The sequence below is a fragment of the Thermobia domestica genome, chromosome 1 (genome assembly GCF_964235325.1).
Source record: "Thermobia domestica chromosome 1, izTheDome1.hap1.1, whole genome shotgun sequence".
Taxonomy (NCBI): domain Eukaryota; kingdom Metazoa; phylum Arthropoda; class Insecta; order Zygentoma; family Lepismatidae; genus Thermobia; species Thermobia domestica.
In genome coordinates this window covers 325,868,720-325,895,434 of record NC_137454.1, presented here as the reverse complement: position 1 = coordinate 325,895,434, position 26,715 = coordinate 325,868,720, and the positions used below count along the sequence as shown (strand labels likewise).

The window sequence follows — 26,715 nt, the reverse complement described above, 5'->3', positions numbered from 1 at the left end:
CTGTTCGTTACTCAAAAAATAAAATCAATTGTTATCGATTCAAATAATTCAATTAAGTATTTGTTATTCGAATAACCTTCTAATTTATTATACTTAATAGAATAAATGTTCGTTAATGGAATAAACATTTAATCCATTTTTCATTAAATGAATTAACATTTTTGAATAAACTTAGTTATCTATTGTTCGTTATTCGAGTAAATGATTTATGAGTTATTTGGTATTCGAATAAACGTTCAACCAATCGCTTGTTTTTCGATTTACTATTATTTTATTCCAATAAAATTTAAACAATCGATTTATAATTTTGGTAAAAAAATTTAAAATATTCGAAGAATGCATGTTTGAATAGTTGAACGTTTAAGCACATCACTAATTAAATTAACAAATAGACTAATTCATTCAATGTTATGTTGCAACCTAAATTAAAACGGATGTTTTTATATAAATATTAGTAATATAATTTTTAACTAACTATTCATACCGCATTTTTATATATTATAGGTGGAATTTTAATATAGGTGGAAATGAAAATACTTCTAGAAAACGTAAACACATATGTCATATGTTATTTGTTTATCTAAATTATACATCAAATACGTGACTAGATTGTGATTTCGTGAATTTGTGTTCCATAGTTCACTGATCTTTTCACTAAGACAAACTCTGTTATTGAATGTTCAAAATGTAGATCTGAAATCATGATTTTCAGAGGTTAATTCAGTAACCATTCTTGGAAGCTTTATACAGAGTGCTGAAACGATATCATCTCGAATAAGAGCCCAACCAAACTTTTGTTTTCTCATAAAATTCAAGTTTACAGCCACGTATATAAGGTAGCAGAAATCTTCTCTAAGTGCTTGGATTTTGAGACATCCCCTGCAATAGAAGAAAAAAATAAAATTTATTAACTTTTATAAATGTTTGTCTTTATTAATATACTAACATATTAATGGATATTAACAACATATTAATAGCAATTAAGTACTAAGTGTAATAGAAGAATTCATTAAGAAATGCTGAGTCAATAAATAGACAGGGTCTTACAAACCAGTGGACAATCTTAGCTTTCAAAATTTTAAACTTGAAAACATTATATTATTATTATTATTATTATTATTATTATTATTATTATTATTATTATTAATAATAATAATAATAATAATAATAATAATAATAATAATAATAATAATAATAATAATAATAGTAGTAGTAGTAGTAGTATTGCCGTTATCATTAAAATAAAGTTTAAGCTAAATAGCTTTATATTCTTCAATGTATAGGTAGTTTTAAGACACTTGGGATTGTTAAATTTATTTTCGAAAAAATAAAGAAATTTAATTAATACAGTAAATAATAATAATAATAATAATAATAATAATAATAATAATAATACAGTTTTATCTCTGCTCTAAAATCAGATTCAGTTATCTCGAAACAGCTGCTAATTTTACAATCTGTAATTTCACTTTATATCGTAAATTCGCCACTAAAAAACGAGAATAATTAGCAAGACGCTGCTCAAAAAGTCAACTCTAGCTGTATACGTAAGCAGGCAGAATGTAATTTGCTTATTTGATGTTTCTAATTACCCCAGAAGTGGGAAGGCATGCAACAAAAGTATTTAAAAAAAACTGGCAGAAAATCTATGGGATATACATGTGAAATAATAGTTCGAGAAGAAAAGAAGAAAACCTCTAAATAGCGGAAGACACATTTGAGCGGCTTAGGGAAAACAATGGTAAGCGCCACTTCTGATGAAATTGAGTTATTAGATAGCATGAGTTGAGATCGAACCGTAGAACATTTTGTAGGTAGTTTTATTTCAGAAGTATAGTACAGGTGTGCAGATGTTAATTCGTAAATTAAGTTTTGCCCTATAACCGATCTTTAAAAATAAAGATCCCTAGGTTTTACTAAGACACCATCATTTTAAAGTGTCATTTCAGCACTAAATATCACTTTGAAAATACGATTTGTAATAGATTTGTAGATCTATTTGTAAAATAAGATAAATTTGAGCAGTGGCGGCTCTTGAAGGAACTTACATGGGAAGTTACATATATATATAACTGAAGATATTTCTGTAAACCATGAGAGCTGAGAGCACTGTGGGCAGTCGCCACCGATGCACTGTGGATTAAAGATCACATATGATCGATCAGTGGTGAGCCTTGCCGGGAGACAAGGCAGAAAGCATCTACATTTTAGAACATTATTATTTAGTTTTAATAACTGTATGTTAAAACTATTTTGTTTATTACAAACTAAATATAACCATTATTTAAAAAAAAATAGTTCACAGGAAACCAAAACAACATGATACGTAACCAAATGCAGTTGAGATCGGTCCTCTACTCGCTGTCTTAACTTAGATTTTAGGGGCGTTATATTTCTGGCAACACTGTAATTTCTGTGGATGGCAACACTGAAAATTCTTCAGGTTCGTGTTTTCTGTTGTAAAAGTACATTATCTATGATTGTGGTAAGTTGCATTTCATTATCTTCTTTAACTTATGAATAAACAAGCGAAAGAAAAATGGTAATTTTTGTATTATTTTTAGTAAGTCAGGTTCTTAACGAATCTTAACCGAAAAAAAAATCACACCTCATTAGTTTGGTGCATTACATTGCCGTGAATGGGAACGCTCAGCAACTACAGACAATGGACTTACCGGTTTTAAAGCTACTGGAATATTCCTCTAAATAGGTGTGCTATTCCTGATCATGCGTTTAAAATTTCCGACGTATCACAAATCAAGACTCAACAGATACGTCATCCAAGCCACGCTCCAAAATCGCATGCTAACGCATCTCCAGTTCTACAGAATCCAACACCATAACCAAGCATATCTCGTGATACTACCGAAACCTCTAATAATTCTTCAACACAACATGGCACTTCCAGCGATACCGCAGGGTAAAACAACATCGCTCCAATGACTCTGAATAAGGTGATTAAGTTAATTTCTCTAATTCCTAGTATCCCCAGACCGAATACATCAATAAAAAACAAACAGCTGATGTTCTCTCCCAAGAAGATTCCATTGCGAAGAAGAAAGTTGAAGTATGATGCTCTGAAGTAGAACCTACAACGTCCCAAGCAAATGACTGGCAAAAGCCGCCGAATAATCTCTTCTTCTTCATCATCATCGTCCTCATCTTCGCTTGCCATGTATGACAGTGACAGTTCTATTGGTGACAACGAAAATGAATGTTTTGAGTGCCTAGAACTGTATGCAGAAACAATATCCAGCGCAGACTGAATACAAAGTGTTATGTGCCCAAGGTGGCTACAAGAAACATGCTCATTGTTCTCAGATAAGTGTTCTACTTCTGAACGAATACTAAACAACAAACTGCGGGCTACCAGGAAGAATGTGTAAGGTAATAAACTTTTTCTTCGTTTGACACTCTCTCTCTGATGGCTAAAATATTCACTTTTTGGGGTGCATAATGATGTTAAGTGGCTGTCAATAACCTAGTTAATGTGCATTTCCATTGTTCATTAGTGATTGAAATTACATATAATCTGTTTTTGAAGTGCATAAAAACAAAAATATTAATTTCTTTTCTTTCTTTTAAAAAGTGCGCCACCCTTACCCTATATATATTTACTATTGCGTCCTTGTGTTGATTATACATTGTGGTTTTAGAGCTCCATGTTATTAGTAAGTTCAAGGTTCAATAACAAATTCAAGCCTTTCTATTATTATTATTATTATTATTATTATTATTATTATTATTATTATTATTATTATTATTATTATTATTATTATTATTATTATTATTATTATTCAAAAATAAATAATATGTTTATTCCCTTCTTAATTTATTTTTTGAGTTCGGTCTTGATAGCTTTAGGTAAGATGCATAATTTACAACTTACAGAAGATACATGATTATTGCGAGGACAGTATTTACGCAAGCATTATAAAATATCAACATATAATACGTAGGCTATCAAGAAATGATGTTGAATTGCAAACATTTTATCTTATACATTATAAGCTGTCGTAAACACGTTCAGAGAATGGTGTAGTCTTTCCACCATGGTTCAGTTTCAAGATATATTAGACATCTAGCGGTAATACATAAAGTAAGTAAGTTAAGACCCACCCAACCAGGTACATTCTAGGAACGTGCCATTTAAGTTCCATATGTACCGTTTACGTACCTGGTACTTGAAAAATGTACATTTCATATGCATAGCACGTGTCGCTAGGTACGTGCCTTTCGAGGAATGTCTGACACTTGAAAGGTACTTTTACATGCTTCACTGGAATGTGAGGAATGTGAATGGCACATACCCCATGTACCATGGCATGGTTGTGCGTAAGTTGCTTCGTATTGCGACTAGGGTTGCCAATTTAGCCACTTTGTGACGAGATCTGGCCATTGTGAGAACGTCGTTAGTCACATAATTTCCAAAGAGCCAATAGTGGCTTTTTAGCCATATGCTTTTCACTTCTATAGCCACTTTCTGAGTTTAGCCACATTGTAATATATTGTGTGTGTCATTTTGCAATTTTCTGACGTTTGATGCGTTCTCTAGGTTGTAACATTCTAAACCCCACTGTCAGAATTGTCCTCATAAAATTAGCATTGATGGTTATATTGTGACGTTACACAGCAGAGAATTAGTTCAAAACCTGTACGTTAAAACTAGACGTGAAATAAAATTTTCGGGAAGACGTAAGTTTAAGTATAAACTAACTCCTTAAAGAAATTCAGCCTGATAATATAGACATCCTTCAGGAAATGTCGCTTTTCAGTGGCAATAAGCTTGAAACCGGTGAAACATCTTTTACTGATTTAGCTTCTTCTTTCACCTTCTGTGGAATTTGAAGATAATATCGACAAAATTGAAAATCAGTGGCGATTATAAATCTTCGATTGAAGAATTTTTGCAAGAAACTAGCTGAACCTGCGCTCTCTACACAGCGCATTATTCGCATATGAGCATATATCGCCTTATCATTCTTACAACATCTGTACATGTCTCTTTACAGACACAAGTTAAAGACGTATTGATTTAAAAATAGCCAAGGGGTATCATAAAGGGGGATTTTTCGATTATTTTTCTGAATATCTCGCACCGTTTGCAAGATTTGAGCCTACTTCCGGTTGGAGTTTCTAATTCATGTACGACCAGTGTTTTCTTTCTTCTTGCATGCAGTATGTAATAAGCAAATACATTACATACAAAATTAATATATTGTCAGTTCTATATATGGTGCTTATTGGGAAAAACACTCCCCAAAAAAGTTCATCTTAGACTGGAGAAATGGTTATCCTTCCTTTTCCATTATTATTTGGCTATGAAACAAATGCCGGAGACATATACAACCGCTATATACAACAGTGTGGTGTTGGAATGTGTAATGATTAGGATGTGATGTTTTATTTTATTTTTTTGAAATTTCAACACTTCCAACGTACCCGTAAAAATGTACTGAAGAAATAGTGCCCATGTTTTTTAAATATTCAATTAGAACTGGACAATCTACATGAAATTTGCAATCGATCAGTGAAAACGTCATCTTTCTAGAGCCTGTAGTTTCTGAGATCTCATTGTCGAGAAACATATATGTGTATTTTAAAAGAGCTCCAAAGATGGCAGCACAATTCATTTGCATGTATTTCGGGGAAGGCTTACTAAAGGCAAAGGCCTTTGAACAATAATTTAAAAGGATAAACTTTGTGAAAAATATTTATTTCAGTAATTTATTTAAACTACACTCTTTTAAAAATATTTGTCTTTGTTATAAACGTGAAATCCCAAATAACCGTAAATCAAAGGTTTGAATGCTAAGATTATAGGTTAGAGCTCGGTCGCTCGTAAATGTTACTGTAGTATTTTAATAGATAGTTAAATTGCCACACAGATGCCGGAGGAGGGCATATATTTTCAGAGTTAGTTGCTTGTTTTTTTTTAAAAGTACAAGCTTCTAAATTCGACCGTAAAAATGAAGCGTTAAGGTTTTAGTATTTAAGTACTCGCACCCCCAGTTGCATAGCACTGCCCTAAGGAACATTACTGACATGCCTAGTATATTCCTGGCACATGCCAATGCCAAGTAAATGTGTCAAGTACATACACGGTACGTGATATACACATAATAGATACATTCCTCGGTATGTGTCATGCACGTACTTTTGGCCGGAAGTAACCTTATTCCTTACATGTGTATTTCACATGATTGCTCTATTCACGTACCTATCATGTACATTCCAATGTACCTCGAAGAACATTCTTTACACATGATCAGTATGTACTTGTGTTGGGTGGGGAATTAAAATGCAAACTTCGGAAGTTGCTGATGTTTATTGTTTTAAGTTATCTATGTATTAAAATGCTGGGTTTATATGTTTGTGATCAAGAAAAATTTGTTTGTGGCCAGTCCTTTCGACAGTCAGTTCTCGGGAACCATAGGCTCTAGAAAGATGCCGTTTTCACTGATCCATTGCAAATTTTGTGTAGATTGTTCAGTTCTAATTGGATATGTAAAACAAATGGCGTGATTTCTTTATTACATTTTTTTAGGGGTACACTGGAAGTGTAATTTTTTTAAAAAGTAAAACATAATATCCTACGAGTTATACATCCCAACACTACACATTTGTATGCTGGGTTAGTATATATCTCCGACTTTTGTTTCATGGCCAAATGATAGTGAAAAACAAAGGATAACCACTTATCCAGTCTAAGATGAATCTTTATTGTTTGGAGTGTTTTAAACACTAAATATCACTCACATTATAATTAATTAGGTGTGTAATGTATTTGCTTATTACATACTGCATGCAAGAAGAAAGAAAACATTGATCGTACTTGAATTAGAAACTTCAACCGGAAGCAGGCTCAAATCTTACAAACGGAGCGAAATATTGAAAAAATCTTTTTATGATATCCCTTGCCAATTTTTATCAAGACGTCTTTCACTTGTGTCTGTCAAGGGACATGTATAGATGTTGTGGGAAATGACAAGGAGATTCATGTTCATATGTAAATGATGCACTGTGTAGAGAGCAGAGGTTCAGCTAGTTGATGAATAAAATTCCATCAGAGACTTTCCAAATATACTGTATTCATGGCTGCTCCCAGAGTGAGGCAGGGGGGGGGGAGTGGAAATTTCTAATTCTAAATTTTCGAAGAAAGTTTACCTTTTCGAAATATAACAGTATTTCAAAACAGATTATATTTGCTTATACACATATTAAATTTGCTTAAATACTGTAATATTATAGTATACGAGTATTTAGTGTAATTAACACATGCTATGTGCATAAATAATTGTAATTTTACATAAAGTACTAATGTTATGTGCACGTATGAATCGTTGTATGTTGATCTTTTGCCTTCTCCTCCTTCTTAGAAAAATTTTACAAGCGCTCCTGACACTAATATATATTAGAGCAAAAGTATATGAACTGGGAGTATGCAGAACAAGTTGATGCAAATCACTCTGGCCTAGCAATAAATATTACGTTGTTTATGATATTGGTCTATATAAACCAATCTGCATACATTACACTTATCAAGCAATAAAAGATAAGAGTCTGTACTTACTTTAGTATTTCAATCTGAATCAAATGTCTTGTTACATTTACTTTATGATGCATGAAGTTATATCGTTACAAATATAATTTATTTAATCACCATTATGATTTTTCTTTAAAAAAGATCTTAAGGTCCTTTTCTTATATTGTATTTTTGTTCATAAGCTAGAGTTATATTTGTATCATTTTCCGTTAATACATATTAAATCTATTTTTTACACAATGAGTGAGTAGAAAATGGTTTGAGTCAAAGTGAGTTTTCTTCTTTAAAGCTTATTTAAGTTGAAAAGTAAAGGAACTTTATTTTTTATTTTTTTTAAAAAAAGGAAATATACAACAAACTACATTATTACTCTGTGCTACCAATTCCATAACATTCATTCAAAAATAGTGGAAATCCGTAATGCTATAATATAACAAATTTAAAGTGCATTAGTAGGTTAGAATAAGATACAATATTAGAAAAAAGAGAGAGAGAGAAGAAAAAGTGGAAAAGGTGACAAAAATATCCATCCAAAGGAAAATGGAATCCAAATTTCATACATTGTATTTGATGATCATTACTTAAAGGGAAACTTTGTGGTGGACAAACACCGTGTGCGTGGGTTTCTTCGGGAATCTCCCGCTTCCTCCTACTTTCTTCATTCCACGATTTCATTCATTTCTCATCATCACAGTCTCCTTTTGTCTAGCCGGCATAACCGTGGGACATAAAACTCGAAGATTTCATTTCATTTTTTTTAAAGCGAAATCAGTGCCCTCCAGATTTCCCACATATTATAATTTATCTTAACAATTTTTAATGTATCATAATTATTTAAATTATAGTTAACCGCATATTTCATTTAGATAAAAATATCCACTTTTAAGAGTTTTAGGGGAAATAAATATTAAGTATTATTTTACCATAGTAGTTCTTAGCTATGTTTTGATGCGTTCAAGAAAGGCAACTTGAGAACCTGCTGAACTCAGGCACTCCTAAACAACTTGAAGTATTTTCTATAGATTGGGATGAATTCCTTCTTGACCTCTTTTTTGAGGTTCTCTAACTGATCTTCATACTCTTCCTTTCAAAAAATAGTCTGAACTACCACAAGTTTCAGTCAGTGATCCGACAGTATTTTAGAGAAGGAGCCAACGGGGTTCTACACTGCAAAAAATAAAACAATTTTTAAACACTTTTATAACATTTTATGGAAAGAATAGGGGAAAAAAATTAAAGTATTCTGTAATTATCCAAAAAGCTCTAACTCATGAAAGTTGGTTCCAATCCAGTAGATACAGGGTGCGTAGAGCCAATTGACACATTTCAAAGTTGAATATGTTGAATATCGCGGAATGAGTTACGAATAGGAAATTGGAAGAGGATAGGATCCCATTTCATAAGAACGCTGTAAGAGTTACAATGGAGTCCACCACAAAGTTTCCCTTTAAGTAATAATCATCAAATACAACGTATGAAATCTGGATATCCATTTTCCTTTAGATATTTCCCCTTTTTCTTCTCTCTCTCTCTCTTTTTTCTAATATTGTATCTTATTCTAACCTACTAATGCACTTAAAATTTGTTATATTACAGCATTATGGATTTCCACTATTTTTGAATGAATATTATGGAATTGGCAGCACAGAGTAATAATGTAGTTTGTTGTATATTTCCTTTAAAAAAAAAAAAAAAAAAAAAAAAAGCTTTCAAGCCATGTCAGTTAACCACGGAAAATTATCTGAAGAATCGATTATCTTTAATAACTGACTTAAACTTGTAGTAAATACGAACACAGAACACGTTGTTCAACGTTGCAACGATATCCATGGTAAATGCCATAGGTGCTTATGAAATGACATTCTATGCACTTCCAATTTCCCATCTGCAACCCCCTCCAAGCTATCGCGCCTGCACAATATTCAACTCTGAAATATGTCAGTTGGCTCTGCGCTACCCTATATATTTAAAATATTTCTTCTTGTCAAGTACTTTGCGAAGTTATGTTACATATTTTCCAGTCATAGTTTTACATATCTAGGATATAGTTGCAAAATGCAATTATTATAACTTTATTTTGGCCTAACGATAAAATTATATACAGATGGTAATGTAGTTTGCAGTGATATCCAAACTGGCGAGCCTGGTTTTCAGCATCAATCAACCTGGAGCACTCAAACACATTAGAGAAGAAGTCGATAGCAAGCCAGAAGTCCGAACGAACGAAGCCTCAATGAGGATACTTAGCCCAAACACAAGTGCGAACTATCCCCATTGATAACGAGCTCGAAACATTGGCAAGCCTAACCAACAAACGCAAGCCTAGTGAGGTAAATGGGTCCGACATCAGGTTATGATGTTTCTTTTTTTTTAAGAAAAAAGATAGCGAGCCTGAGCTCAGGCAAGTACGATTATGAGATTCGAAGTAAGAGCTCCTTTAAGAATAGTGAACCTCCCACAGACAGCCTTATCCTGAACAAAAAGACAAAAGAAAGCGTTAAAGAAAATAAATGCATACTTGTTATGAAAATACAATGTCTCCATGATGTCTTTCTGCTATCACTTTCTGTTGAACACAACTATTTATATTAAAATACCAAAGAACTGAAATATTAAACTAAAAAACGGTATCTTTTTTACTATTAATAATGGAGTAATGCAATCAAAAGATTATGTAGTTACTTCTGACGCGGCTATGTTTCATATGTTGGGGCTCAGCAGTAAAATACAATCTGTTGGGTAAGGGGCCCCTTGATCGATTCCATGTCTCTCCAGTTTTTATTTTTATTTATTTTTTAAATGTGTAATTGCATTATGTAATCATTAATTTTAAAAAATGATACCCCAAAATAAACTTTTGTGTATGTCTTACCGGGTGTCCAAAAATATCAGAAAAGGGCAAACAAGTGTTATATGAACTTGTTCACAGAATATCGGTAATGTGTGAAGTGTCCAAACTATTTTCATAAGTCGTTTCTGAACTTATACTCATTGGGTGCATCAGGGGTTTAGGTACACTTTGAACACTTGTAGGACAGTTCCTATTAACAACTGTTAGAATAGATTACATACTTTTCTCTTTTTTTCCACCGGTACAACACTTTGGATACTTTTTGATATATTACTCTTAAAAAGTACTTTGTAAAAAGTGTCAAAAAACTTTTTTTTTTTTTTTTTTTTTGCAGAGTAGGAGATTGGTCACCCTCTAGTTACGCCTATTGTAAGAACCTTCCTTCTAGTTTTCTAGTCCACTGTGTGCTATACTATTTAGCATCACACTACAATTAATTATTATAGCTTACAATATATAAAAACTACATAAAAAAATATAACAAATCATGTATATCATTGATTACAGTGTATTATTTGTTAACATTTTCTATTATTTTATGTATTTACATGTACAGGCATATAAGTAGGCAATTAATTTGGGAGGTGTCCAAAACTTATATATATATATATATATATATATATATATATATATATATATATGTGTGTGTGTATGTGTGTGTGTGTGTGTGTGTGTGTGTGTGTGTGTTCAGTGAATGTTAGTGTACTATTATCTAACAGAAAAAAGTCATTTAAACAGTTTTCCAAAATAGGATGAAATTTTCCTTTTGTAATCACTCTCCTCTCACCAAACTCTCGCAATTGCTACTAGACGAAGAATCAACCATTTTCATATATTTAAAATATTTAAAATGTAATTGGCCCTAGGACCATTCCTTGTGGCATTCACTTCGAAAGTTTCCAATTTTGGACAGTATATTTTATGTTACATAAATAGCTACATTCCTCATCAAATAATAAGTGATAATTAATAAAACTAATATTGTTATAACCAAATATAAAATAAGTGCGTAAATTGTTGAAATATATTTTCTATATTCTCTGTAATAACATGTGTTGCAAATAAATGTAAGTGTAACTTTGTATAAAAAAAAAGTTTTGCTCAGCAAAAAAAAAAAAAAAGATTGATAGTGATATATAAGGCCAAAGTTCAATATCATTTTTAACACAAAGTGATACCAACTTGATCCACAATAAAACCGTATACTCCAAAAAAATAAGTGTGCTAACATTTTTTAAAGAAATGACTTAAAATTATTCTTTAATATGTCTAAAAACATATAAAAGACACTTTTTAAGAAGAAGTATCATGGGTACAAGGGCGCCAATTCTGGGGGGCGTGCCCTTCCCCCGAAGCTCATGTGGGCCCCTTATTGTATTTATGAATATGCAATATTTGGCATAATTTGAATGCAACTTGTCTTAAAATCCTCATATATATATCTTTTACATCTGAATGCCCCCCCCCCAAATTTACAGAGAAATTGGCGCCCTTGCATGGGTATTCGACCAAGTCCCGCCATATTATATGAAAATTGTATTAGAGAATTTCAATACGAATGTAAGGCAACAGGGTGTTTTCAAAAAGTCTCCTCAATTAAAGTAATGACAACGGCGTTAGTTTCGTGAACTTTGGAACATCCAAAAAACTTATCGTAAATAATTCAAAATTCCCACATCGCGACCTTCATAAATACACATGAGCCTTGCCAGATGGAAGAACACACAATCAAATTGATCACGTTTTAGTAGATAATAGAAGACAGCCTAGCATAATTGATGTTCGCTCATTCAGAGGACCGACTGTGACACTGATCACTATCTGGTAACAGCGATAACAAGAGAGATTATTGTTAAATAAAGACAGTATTCAACATCTGAAAACGGAGAGGTTTAGTTTAAAGAAATTAGAAGAGAACCAGGTAAGAGGGGAATACCAGAATGAAGTGTAATAGATTCTCGTTTTTGAAAGCAATAATGTTGAGAATACTTGGGTCCCAATTAAGTACAGCATTAAAATTTCAGCAAGAGAAAAATTGAGACACGCGGAAATACGTAGGAACAAATCATGGTTCGACCAGGAATTCACCAAACTAACGGAGAAGGGGGGAAAAAAGGCGAAACTGCATTGGTTACAAAATCCGAACGATATACCTACGCTAAATTACGTTGACATGAGATGAGAAACTTTTAAAATGTTTAGAAGAGAGCAACGCAATTTTTTGAAAGCTTAAATTAATGAACTTGAAGATAATAGTACAAGAAAAAAATTCGGGACATGTAGTTCATGGGCATCAACAAATTTAAGAAAGGGTATCTACCTCGCGCGTCATACACGGTGTATTAAAGAGAGACGATGAAACAATTCTTACTCACAAAGATAACATCTTGAATAGATGGAAAGATTTCTTTGACGATTTATTAACACGCAATCAAAAGCTAATGTTCGTGGGGAAAGGGAGATTCACATCACAACCACAAACTTCAGATCCTAGCCGAACAGAAGTAGAAATTGCTATAAAGAAATTAAAGAAACACAAATCTCCGGATTCAAACGAAATTCCGTCTGGGGAAAATTGTGGAACAAGATACACAAACACATTCTCCTTGTCTGGAACAAGGAGGAATTACCACAAGAGTGGAAAGAATGAATCTTGTTCCAATTCACAAGAAAGGCGACAAAGCGGATTGTAATAATTATCGAGGCATTTCTCTTGTGTCAAAATCCTATAAAATCCTCTCAAACATTTTATTATCAAGATTGATCCCATACGCTCGTTAAACTATTGGAGACTATCAGTGTGGATTTAAACTAAGTCAATCAACAATAAACCACATATTTACTATTCGACAAATACTCGAAAAAGAAATGAGAATACAATACCCCGGTGATTTTAGAAAGACTTATGATTCTATTAGGAAATAAATATTATACAACATTCTTACAGAATTTGGAATACCGGAAAAGCTAGTTACATTAATTAAGATATGCTTAAATGAATCCCAACATAAAGTCCGAGCAGGAAAATTCTTGTCCACGACCTTCCCCGACGAGAATGGCCTGAAACAAGGAGATGAGTTGTCGACATTATTATTCAACTTTATTCTAGAGTATGCTATAAGGAAAAAACAGAGATAGCAATCAGGGCCTAGAGCTGAATGGTACTGTATTCACCAGGCTATGGCTTATGCTGATGATGTGAATTTGATAAATGATAGGAGAACAATAGAAAGAAATGCAGACATTATTAAATGCTTGCAGGTTTAGAAGTAAATGCAGAAAAAACTAAGTAGATGAAAGTTTACTGGGATCGTAATACTGCAAATTATGGATGCGTCAAAGTATCAAGTAATATTTTCAATAAAGTGGATATTTTCAAATATCTAGGATCAATATTAACAAACCAAAATTATATCCACGAAAAAGTTAAATGTCAACTGAAAGTAGAGAATTCGTGTTATTATTCAGTTCAAAATTTTTTGTCGTCACTAATTCTGTTGAGGAATTTGAAACAAAATATATAGACAATAATCATATCTGTCGTTCTGTATTGTTGCGAAACATAGTCACTTACTTTAAGGGAAGAACGCAGATTGAAAGTATTTGAGAAGAAAATCCTGAGACGAATATTCGGACCAAAGAGGAACGGCAATCGGGAATGGTGGAAACTTCATAACGAGGAACCGGGAATAAATTATAGGAAATTTTAATTTCAGAATCTCTAAAATACAAAATTTTAAGTTAGTAATTTAGGCTTAATGGCTCAATACATAAAAAAATTCTAAAGGGTAGACGCTATCTACCCTGTCTCCCCTCAAGCCTCGCCACTGGTTATAACCCCTATAATTTACATTATCAGAGGTGACCATCCCTCCCAAATTCACTTTTCTCCCTCCAAATTTACCATTCACTCAAATTTATCTTTCTCCTTCTCTCTCCCCTAAATTCACCATTCTCCATTTTAATTTACCATTCTCCATCTAAATTTACCTTTCTGCCACCGAATGTATCTTTCTCCACTCACACTAAATTTACCATTTATCACTCAAGGGGGTTTAGATTTGTGGGCTTTCGACATGTATGGCAATTTAGCCCATCACATATGAAGGATGACGTCCCTCGGCGAGCACACTTTCCGGGGAAAGGGAAGGAAGGAAGCGAACTGGGGCCTATAAGTTAGGTACTACCTCGGCATTTGTCTGGTGTGAATGAGGAAAACCTCCTTCAGGATGGCTGGCCTGAGAAAGCTTTTTACACTTTTTCGACCGAGTGCCCCCACTGGAAATCGAACCTGGGACTCATTTTCACTATTTTTTTGCCATCTAATATACCGTTCTCCTTCCCCTCCCTAAATTCACCATTCTCCACTCAAATTTATCTTTCTGCCTCCTAATACACTTTCCTCTCCCCTCTCCCACTAAATTTATCATTTTCCACTTAAATTTACCTTTCTGCTATTTAATGTACCTTTCTCCTCCTCTCTCCCCCTAAATTTACCATTCTTCACTTAAATTTACCTTACTGCTACCTAATGTATCTTTCTCCTCCCTTCTGCCCCTAAATTTACCATTGTCCACCCAAATTTATCTTTCTGCCATCTAATGTACCTTTCTCCTCTCTTCTTATCCTAAATTTAGCATTTTCCACTCAAATTCACCTTTCTGTCACCTAATGTACCTTTCTCCTCCCCTCTGCCCCTGATTATCATTCTCCAGTTAGTTCCATTTTCAATTAAATATTCTCATAAATGTATTTCTAAGCGCAACCTGCATCCTAAATCCTGAGTATGGACACCCCTGTACACTATAAGCCCTAGTATAATATAATATTTTCATAAATTTTATAAAATGGATCTTAAGCTTTAATAATAATCCTCTAGACCTTTCGTACTGCAAAAATGATGGCGCCAGCTAATTATGCCTCAAGCAAGGACGCTAAGCCAAAATACAAGTTTTTTATTACTCCTTGATTGATTGATTGATTAAAGTTAAGGCCCCCTTCCAGCACAGAAGAAATATAATACGGGAAACCAGTCCGAACCACTACTTGCGTTTGGATGCAAGGCCAATACCTCCATCTGGTATCGAATCCAGGAAAACGTGCAAAACAAAAAACACTTTCATTAAGGATTTGGTACCGAATAGACACCGAATTTATAAATATCACACCTTATAAAATTATAATAATTCTCTATTCGAATATTATGGCAAGCTACTTTTCGTGCATTTGCTACTGGAGAGTTCGAACATCTAATAATTTGAACAAATTTTTGAATTTCAAAAAGTGGATGGAAATTTTCATCTAATAATTTTAATGTTGAACTACCGTTCGATTAATAATTCGAAATAATGAATAAATAGTAATATAGTGTGAAGAAATATGTTCTAAATCATTCGAATTATTTTAACAAAAATAATAAGAAAATACATGAATCTATTTCATTAATTTAAAAATATCTCTAAAATTACAGCGAAAGAGTGTCAAATGTACAGTCAGCACCTCATTATGAAATTGCAACAATTGTAGCATTATGAAATATTTCATGTAAAAATAAACAATCGCTATTGATAGGTATTTTAAAGCAACTACTACTAGATATTATTTTAATTAGAGTTTATAATTTACAGATAAGAATGAGGTATAATTTTAATGAGTTGCCTTGTACTTAAATAAAGATGAAATACCAGTAGGGCTATATTTTGTCAGTGTTTCGATATAATTTTTCTTTTTTTTTATTTAATACAATTCCATAAATAAACTCGTATGTAAATAACTAGTTTATTAAATGATCAATATTGTTCAATAGCTTTGTAATATTCGATTAAATTCGAAAACATGGAACGGAAAACCTGGAGAATAATACTACCGGGCCTATTGTTTCAGTACAGTTATTTAGCACCTCTTCTTGTAAATAAATGTTGTATACGTAAGTAACTGCACGAAAATAGTTATTATATTTAAGTAAACAGCCTTAGCTTCGAGTAAAAACTATTCTGTTTTAAGACCATGACACCGAAATAACACATTTCATTTTTTATTTAGGTTTGATGCTTAATCGTAGCCCAAAATGACAGTTCTGTTTTGCTTTAAAACGTTTATTTTGGCATTTTAGTGTAGTTTGTCCATTTTATACATTTTTTTTTTTTTTTTTTATGAAAGATAAGAAATCGTAAAAGTAATATATTGTGAAGGTCGGGTCTGTTTCAGGAATGAAACATAATCAGAATGTTTGTTTCTTAATTGAAGACTTGTTATAGAAAACAATTAAGTTCCACCTTGTAATTGTTGTACTTATTTTATTTTATTTCTTTTTAAATATGTTTATGCCTTAGTTTCTCATACTTCGTTATATGCTAGGTTGTACTTCAAAGCAACAGTATTTTCTATTTTGTGACGCTTTGGCAAGTTTACTATCTTTTGTCTCTACTGTTAACATTTACATTGTTTTCTAAGCGAGTCTTCAATTATAGTCAAAAATATCAGTTTTATTTTACCTAAAAATGTTTATTTTCATTATGACATTTGTTAAAAATTCTTATAGATATGATGGACAGTAAAAGTAATATGTATATATTTTAAAGGTGGATTCGATGCAGGAACAAAGTAAAATTCAAGTGTGTATGTAAAAGATAAGTAACTGTAGCTGCAAAAGATGTGCACATATACAAGCAAATTTTGTGTGAATGTGTTGTTTTAAAATTGGTCAAGATGGAGGGGAGAAAAATTCGAAAGCAAACATTACTCGATATTGTAAATTTCGTTCTTAATTTCACAAAGGATAAAATTAAATGGTGCTTTGTGGAAGGCATGTGTGTCAATACATATAATATTTATCTTTCTTTTTTTTGGGGGGGGGGAGGACTGTTTTACCATTAAAGAGTCTATACTGAATACACCTATCTTAGGCATCTAAAATTTAATTTCTAGAAACTGAAATTCCCCGAATCTTGTTATATATCAGCGAATTCCCAATTTTTCGTGGTAATCAATCGCCAGACAAAATGGCACAAATAAAATCCCAGAATTCGAAAATTTGGACATATTTAGGTAACAATTTGCCATAGTAATAGTTTACCATAGGACACCAAGTTCATACACCTACATTGCTGTAATTAAATTAGTTCTAAGATTTACCTTTCATATGATTTTTACAGTCCGATTTGCTTATCTAGTATCAGTGGTTTAAAAAAGGGGGAAGTTTTCGTGTTTTACTCCCTCCTTCAACAAGATAAGCAAATATAAATGCATAACCGTGGGCCGTAAAACTTAAAGATTTCATTTTATTTATTTATTTTTATTTTATTTTATTTATTTTTTTGCAAATATAAACATTTATCACCTATATTTATTCTCCACTTTCAAAAAGTATCTATGGTATCCCCAACTTCCTAAAAAAAATTACAATGGGGAAAGATAGGTACGGGGGATGGCGGTACTTCAAGCGTCCCTCTACCTTTTCAGATCCACTTTTACCCCTGTATGTATGTATGTATGTATATACAAAAAACGTATGTTGTACTGAAATGATATAAGCATGGGTTGTTGATCCTTCCCATGAATGAAATTCTTTATATGCCACTGCCTAGTATTGTGTTTATGCTACATGTGTTTCTTGATTGTTGTTGTTTACGTAACATGCTCGCTAATAGCTATCCAAGCTCAGTTAATACTTCTTCGAAATTTTTTGTCGTTTAAATATTTAGAACACCTTCAAAAGAAATATTATTAATAATGATGTCTAATAATAAAATATTCTGCAGGAATAACTTTTAAGTCGGATAATCTGAGCACAAATAACCAAGATTTGGCTGTTATTACAATTTGAAACTTAAGAGTTCTCGTAACATAGTCTAAATTTGGAAATCAAAATAGAAAATTATGATTACTTACCTATTGTATTACAATTTATGGTCCTTTTAGTGGGAACATTTTCAGCTTCTAACCTAAATCTCGAATGATATACCACTATTGCATCGTCAGTGGAAACTATTTCCTAAGACAACAAATATTAATTCCTGTTTTCATTAAGCTTAACTTAAATTTTAAAAATCTCGTTTTAAAACAAGGAATCAATTACACTTATAAATCGTAGAATTGGAGAAAATGCAAACTGGATCTTATACCCGTATAGAATGAAGCTAAAGCCTACAATGTTGGAACGGAATACTAGCAGTAACAATAATAAAAGGTCTTTGCGTGTATAACAGTAGCGAGGACTGGCTTCCATGATGCATTGTTCTCCCTTATAGCCCGCCGGTGACCATGACATGCACACTTTTCCTCAGACACAACGTGTTATTCCTGCGGGAAGGTTTCGCTATTTAAAAAAAAAAAAATATCTATCTATCTATTTCTTTCTTTCAAATCCTAAGTTTATTCCAATACAACGTATATTATTTGGTCTAGGAATTAATTCGTGCGGGTGGACAAGAGATGGCGCAACGAACGGAGCGTCCCACAGTTCCGTGTATCCACACATGTGTTGCAAACCCCTGTCATCGCGTATCGTTCGTAGTATAGGGCAGTGGATTAAAGCGTCAACAACACCAGTTTGTAGTTAAGTGAACATGGCGCAATTTGTGCCTGATAAAGTGTTTTTGCGGGGTGTCCTGCTGCATTACTTTAACATGCAGAAAAGTGCGACTGAAAGTCATCGTATTTTGGTGGAAGTGTATGGTGACCATGCTCTAGCTGAGCGAACGTGTCAGAAGTGGTTTGCACGGTTTAGAAATGGCGATTTCGGCTTGGCAGACCAAGAGCGAGCTGGACAGCCAAAAAAATTTCAAGACGAAGAATTGACAGCATTGCTCGAGCAGGATTCGTGTCAAACGCAGGAACAACTTGCAGCAGCATTAGGCGTTGATCAAACAACAGTCTCCAAACGCTTGAAAGCCATGGGAATGATTCAAAAGATGTCACATTGGGTTCCACATGAATTGAAAGACAGAGACGTTGAAAGACGAAAAACCATTTGCGAATTGCTGCTTCAACGACAGAGCAGAAAGGGGTTTCTGCATCGAATTATTACGGGTGATGAGAAGTGGATCCATTACGAGAACCCTAAACGAAAAAAGGCCTGGGTGAAACCAGGTGAACCAGGTCCATCACAACCAAAACGAGATATTCACTGTGCAAAGGTTATGCTGTGCATATGGTAGGATATGAAAGGTGTGGTGTACTATGAGCTGCTGCAACCGGGTGAAACTATGAATGGAGAACGTTATCGACGACAATTAATGCGTTTGAAGCAAGCTCTGGCCAGAACACGACCAGAATGGGAGAACAGACATGATAAACTTATTGTTCAACATGATAACGCTCGCCCACATGTCGCAAAACCGGTCAAAACCTATTTAGAAAATGTCGGATGGGAAGTTTTACCCCACCCGCCGTATTCACCAGACGTTGCTCCTTCGGACTACTACTTGTTCGATTGCATGAACAACGATTTGATTGGACAGCGGTTTACTTCTTCAGAAGATATCGAAACATGGGTCTCTGACTGGATCGCTTCCAAGGATGAGGACTTCTTTCGCCACGGAATCCGTACATTGCCTGACAGATGGGCGAAGTGGTGGCTAGCGATGGACAATATTTTTCTTAAGGTATTTATGTATTTTGTGTTTGTACTACAGCTTCAATGTGTGCATACCAACCGCACGAATTAATTCCTAGACCAAATACTTTTCTTAAAACTTATTTATTGAATTGCAAAATATACAGATATTAATATAAAACTTGTTCAGAAATACCTTGCATCAACCGGCTTTTGGAACAACATAGGTTTTGCTTCAAGACGATTGTTATTGTTTCATATACGTACGAATTAGTAATAAGTTTGACAATTCATTTTTTTATATAATAAAATATAAGTAGTAGAAAAGGACATGTGTATGAATTTAGATGAAAATCTAAGTAAATAGAAACTGAAAGTCACTATGTTTGTGACTTCGTATCTCTTGAACCACCCGACTGATCCCGATCAAAATTTCAACATAGTTGAGGTTCGCTTCTGCAATAGTTTTTATCATTTCAATTTGACGATACAACTTGGACGACGCGGAAGGGATATATATATATATATATATACCGTAAAAAATTTACAAGGAACGGTGGCAATCTGTTTGCCAGGCCTCTATGTAAATCTTTTTACACCTATAAAGTAAAATTACTAATATGAAATAGTGTAAAATTACATTTTTATCCATAAAAATATATTTTCTTATAAATTTACTGTAAATTTGTAAAAACAAGCAGCAAATTTTGTAATTTAATCTAAGGAAATTTATATCAATTTACAAAATGAAGAGTAATTGATTTTACATTGATGTTTGGCAATTTAATTACATTTTTTTTTAAATATATATTCGAGATAATATATAAATCGAAAATGGCCGATATTAGTGTCGAATCCATAGGTTTCAGGATCGCTAAGATGAACAATGACACTTCCGATGATATTTAAAAACAAATTCAGCTCCGCAACTTGAGGAAGGAGCAGGAAGAAATATATGAAAACAATCAAAAATAGCCGATATTAGAGAGCGTTTCAGTACTAGTAAAAAGTGACTGACTAACGGAACATATCACTATTTTTTGATATTTTAACTAGGGATGGGCAAAACCGGTTTTTATAAAAACCGAAAACCGGTTTCTATAAAAACCGAAACCCGAAAAACCGACATTTCGGTTTTCTCCAGAACCGGTTCGGTTTTTCACCGAAACCGGTTTCGGTTTTCTCCAAAACCGGTTTCGGTGAAAACTTTTCGAAAACTCATAAAATTATTTCTGTGGAAATGGATTCGGTTTCCGGAAAACAACGAAACACCATTCTGGTCAGAAATAGAACATATTTTGAAAAAAAACCGGAATCGGTTTTGAAGAAAACCGAAACCGGATCAAGTGAAAAACAGAACCGGTTTTGGAGAAAATCGATAACCGGTTTCGGAGAAAACCGAACCGGTTTTGAAGAAAACCAAAACCGAAAATTTTCAAAAACCGGTTTCGGTTTTTCTGAAAACCGAAAACCGAAAAACCGGTTTTTGTGCCCACCACTAATTTTAACCCAGCGAAGAGGGCAATTGATGCTAGTACTGTATAAGTCGAGTATTAGCTTGTGATATAAACATATTAACTACAATTGAAGAATGGTGGTAACGATGACTAAGTGATTGGAGTGCTCATCTCTGATGCGAGAGGGTCCCTGGTTTGATCCCATACCATGTGAGTTTCTCTTGGACAACATCGTGTAGGCGGGTTTTCTCGAGATTCTCCCGTTTCCTTCCGTATTTTCATTCCGTTTATTACTTTCATACTTCAATCAATCATCTCCCTTAACCAACAGGCCATGTTCGTGGGACGTAAAGCTGGAAGATAACTTTTCATTTACATCTGAAGAAACATTTTTTGTTTAGTTTAATTACAACTTCCTATATGGTTGTAAAGGATTTTCTATATATTATTTAGTTTATAAAAATAAGTCTTCTTTCATTTTTAAACTTGTTTGTTATCGAATTTTAAATTTTTGATCATGAACAAATTCAATTTAAACACATTGTAAGTAGACCTCGAACAACGCGGTTTGGCTTATTGCTGACGTCTCTTGGAATCAAAAACCGTGTTATGCAAGGTATTCCCGTAGTTAATAGAATCATGCAATGGGACTTGAAAGATTCTACTGTTAGTTTGTCCGTTACTCTACATTGTAACTCTCGACCAAAATGTTTTTTTTTTTTTTCAATAGACAGACGAAGTAATTATTTCGGCCGAATTCGTTAATGAATTCAATTCGTTAATATCTTTGTAGATAACAGTGTGTATCTATATCCCGTTTAAATTCTATAGCATTCCCTAGTTTCTATGCAACCTGCACAGTAGCAAAGAAAATTTAGTTGCCTATAATCAAAGGATAGTAATCCACGTTATTATATTAACCAGGGTTTATTTTATTGTATAGTCTAAATACCATTAGGGATGGGCACGAGCGAGTTCGAGCGAGTTTTCTTTGAAACTCGACTAGACTCGAAACAGACATCTTTGAGCTCGACTCGAGAACTCGGCTCGAAAAATTTCCTCCAACTCGACTCAAATTTGGGTCGAGTTTCGAGTCGAGTCGAGCCGAAACGAGCCAAATCGAGCCATACCCTGTGTCGAGTTTCAAATGCTCTCTTCAAGTGTCCTACATAGACAATATAATTATTATCAATGATACTATTACTACTACTACTACTACTACTACTACTACTACTACTACTACTTATTATTATTATTATTATTATTATTATTATTATTATTATTATTATTATTATTATTATTATTATTATTATTATTATTATTATTGCCGACCTCAGTAGTCGTGAAGACTAGGATGCAAGGACATCGTTTAGGAGGTTCCGGGTTGTTCCGGATTTATATTTCGGAGGAGCATCAGACCCGTTGCCAGACGGGGTCAAGGGGTGAACCCTCCCTCAAGGTTAATTGACCCCCGGGAACTGTGAGTGGTGATGTATGAATCAAGTAACACTAAAATAATGTTTGGGACCTAAGACTTGGGTGAACCAGTGTTGCTCTCCAAACAAGACGATAATTGTCATGCTTCTTGTATCGTTTTGAATTTCAAGTTGGCTTCTAGCCTCATTTTCGATTCTAGAATTGAAGGGCAACACTAGTAACCGTTGGAAGTAATCAGTTTGAGATGACGATTTTTGGAATCTACATGTAGCTTTAGCCCACTTATCTTTTAAAAAATAAAGAGAGATTCCACTCCTTAAAGTGAGATTCGAAATACTATTCTGGTTTGTATGGTCATCAACTGTGATAGAACTCTGGACTACGCTCACAGAACATCACATGTCATCCAACTGATAACAATGAAGCACTAGATGTTTGGTACTAGCACTACATACTTACTTTTGTTTTAAATAGATGAGAATTCTGATAGACCTGTAGCATAACTAATAGTTCAGAGACCGGACACATACAATGTGAGAACGGAATAACCATTTTCGATTTTTTTTTTTTAATTGAAGACAACTTTACAGGGAATGATTGCTATTTAAAAAAAAAAAGTAAATTGCCATTTTCATGAAATTTTTGATAAAACTGTGTATATGGTATATTAATGAATTATACCAACAATCTTTAAGAGGTGATTCCTTACATTAAAAAAAAGAAGAAGAAGTTCATGTTGGCATGTGTGCAAAAAAAAAAAAAAAAAAAAAAAACAGGTTCGGAGCAAGTGTGAAAAATACATCGCACCACGCGTTATTTCGAACACAAGGAGTCAAGACTTCTCGCTATCGTATTCCGTGTTCACTGCTGTTAAAGTTCACTTTTCAGCTACTGTGGAGCCACCTTTAATTTCCTTATAATTTGAAACTCTATTGAGAGCCTGTCTGAGGATTATGCCGTGTGGGGAATCTCTTGAGCATCCATTGCACATTGATGGAATATGCATTTTTGGATAGTGTATGTGTGACTTTCTGTACGTGATATGGACCACAACTACACGGTTTCTTGCGTTCGAAATAAGGTGTATTGAAATTTATTTATTTATTATTCATGGTTTCGGACGGCCCTAGCTCTGAAAGTATTCACTCCCCCCCCCCCCCCCCAGAGGATCATAAAGAAACTTTTATTTAATTTCATATAGAAAATTACCTTTTACAGTTTGTCGTATAGTTTATTAAGATTCTATGTACTGTATTATATAATTACAGTATTTAAGACAGCTTCTCATGCATTTGTCTTCTATTGCCCATGATGGAGCTTGCTGCTTTTTCTATTTCTTTAGTATGTTCTGATATAGACACACTATTGAATTTTTTTGAATCGCACTTTTATTTTTCAATTATCTAATGTAAATTTCAAAAAAATTATGTTAGTAACTTAATGTGTGAGTATTTGTAAATTTCTAGAAGTGAAGTTTATTTCTCTATTGTATTACAGAGGTATATTCTGCCCTTATTATAATTATATAACAGTGACTTTGTGTTTGTATGCCACGACCGTCTCTAGAGGTTAAAATATAAATATACTGGTATATGCTCAAAACATTATGTTAAAAATACTTTCAAAGAGTATAAAGGGTATATTGGTTCACAGAACATTCTGACTGAAAAAAAAAAAAGAAAGTTGTTCTCACTTCAAGTAAGTTTAAGAAACATTGCTTTAGAAAATCAGAAATTACTGATGCGAGCTGTGTTATATGGCCATAAGTTGAGTGTTGTCCGCCAAACATATTATCTTAGTACCAGTGTTCGTTGTTTAAGGGAGATTTTCCTAATCTAGTAAATTTAGGTAAAATTACCAAAAAGGGAAAAAGGGATTTTTTCGATAAAACTTGAAAATCCAGGAAAATTCTCGCACTGGCTGATTGATCAGTGTAAAATGCTTGGATTTTCCTTTGTTCTTCAGTAATAAACCAATACAATAGCATAGTTTGTGTGAGTGTGTTCAAAGTAGCATAATTTGCACCCAATATTGGCTGGTGTATTTGTATTTTTTAAAAAATAAAAGTGAAGAAAAAAGTAAAAAAAAATAGAAGCAAAAAGCAAACGAATAGAACAAATATGGTTGACACTTCTTTCAATATACAGTAAGAAGTCGAAAATTCGAACTAATTGGGACCACAGGTAGTTCGGATTTTCAAATTATTCGGATTTTCGAAAATGATCAAGAAAATAACACTTAGGCTTAAATATACTGTACGGTATGCTCTTTTATCAATACAGTGGTTATACAGTACATACAACAATTACAATGCCGTGCGTAATCATTTAATGTTTCTGAAGAACCTGGCTCGTACACTAAATTACACTGTTCTTGTTACTCACACTTAAAACTTAACTTGTATAGGCCTAAGGGAAAATAAAAAATAAAAATATGTATGACAAACAATTACGGTACTTATGAATAAGCTTTTGTAAAAAAAAAACACTGATTTCTCACAACGTCGACGGACAACCTTATTGTTTGTTTATCGCTAGCGCTAAGACAAAATGTAAAAAAAGCTTCTAAGAACAGCGTTCGGATTTTTAACGTTTTGAATTTTTGACGTTCGGATTATCGACGTTCTAATGTAGCTAAATTAATCTTATCACATAACTTGTTATAGGAATTGAACCATTTGGCGTAACGGTCCATTTGTGATAATAAGCCTGCTCCAGCGCCATCTTCTAGCGACTGGCTGAACTACGTCAATCTAGCGATTAGCACGTGATCAGCGAGCTGCAACACCCTGTCCCTAATAGGCGCATCCGCTGCTTTTTACACCTAGTGGCCGTCACGTCTTGTTTTCACGTGACTCCCCAGTTTGCCCCATGACGCTGGGTGGACGCTGAAAATTGGGAAACACCAGCCGAGAATCGAACGCGGGACCACCAGAAGGTTTCAACCAGTAGACTACGATGTTCCCTATAGGAATTGTACACTCAAAAACTAGGGAAAGTTTGATAACAAAAGGGAAAATTTTTGAGTCAGTTTTTAAGGGGAATTTTCTTAAGAAAACCTACGATCGCTGCCTGGTACTAATAGAAGCTACTACTTAAACAAAAGTCATCAGCTTATTTCTTTCTTTTAACATGCTACAAAAAATAATTCCAAATCATTTGCTACAGGTAAGTAATTATATTAAAGTAATCTGTATTGTGATTTACCTACTGCGCGCCATGTGATATGTAATCTTTTATATTATATAACAGTAAAACTAAGCACTGTGTAAAAAGATTACTTTATACTAGTAATTCTTGGCAATTTACTGGTATCTTCTTTTGCCTATCATAAAACTAGATTCTGTATACTCCTGTTTACAGAATTCACGATTATTCCAAGGGAGTGCCACCTGGCGAACTAAAACCACAAGGTTATATTTGATATGCCCAGAGCAAGAAATTCCAACAACATATTGCTAGTGGTCAAGTCTCAATGTTGATATATATATATGTTGATATATATATATGTTGATATATATATATATATATATATATATATATATATATATTACCTCTAACTAAAAACCAACTTTGAATTCTAACTTGCTTGGAATTTTCCTTTTCTTGCTTTATAAAAGAATAAAACAAGAATTAAGAAAGCAATCTATCCAAACTTTTTTTTTTTTTTTTAATATGAACATTTCCGTCCATTGAAATAGTGAACCGAAACACGATGTATTCTATCGCGTTTTATGGATCGTAATTAGAAGTTGTAAAAAAATTTTGTTTTGACTTCGCCTTTATTATCTACGTTGTCTGATCGGAAAAAAAGGATCAACCCAAGAGGAACTTCTGAGACGTATTAAAGAGGAAGGTAATCACAATCA

The 26,715-nt window shown here is 33.4% G+C and overlaps 1 long non-coding RNA gene across 1 annotated transcript; it reads right to left on the bottom strand.

The window, feature by feature from the left end:
* Window positions 1–309: 309 nt before the first annotated feature.
* LOC145663094 (uncharacterized) lies at window positions 310–18,637 on the bottom strand. Its single transcript, XR_014127152.1, has 3 exons — window positions 18,288–18,637; window positions 8,470–8,713; window positions 310–879 (listed from the first exon to the last, which is right to left on the bottom strand). It is a non-coding gene; the product is annotated as an uncharacterized LOC145663094 (long non-coding RNA).
* Between the last annotated feature and the right edge of the window lie 8,078 nt (window positions 18,638–26,715).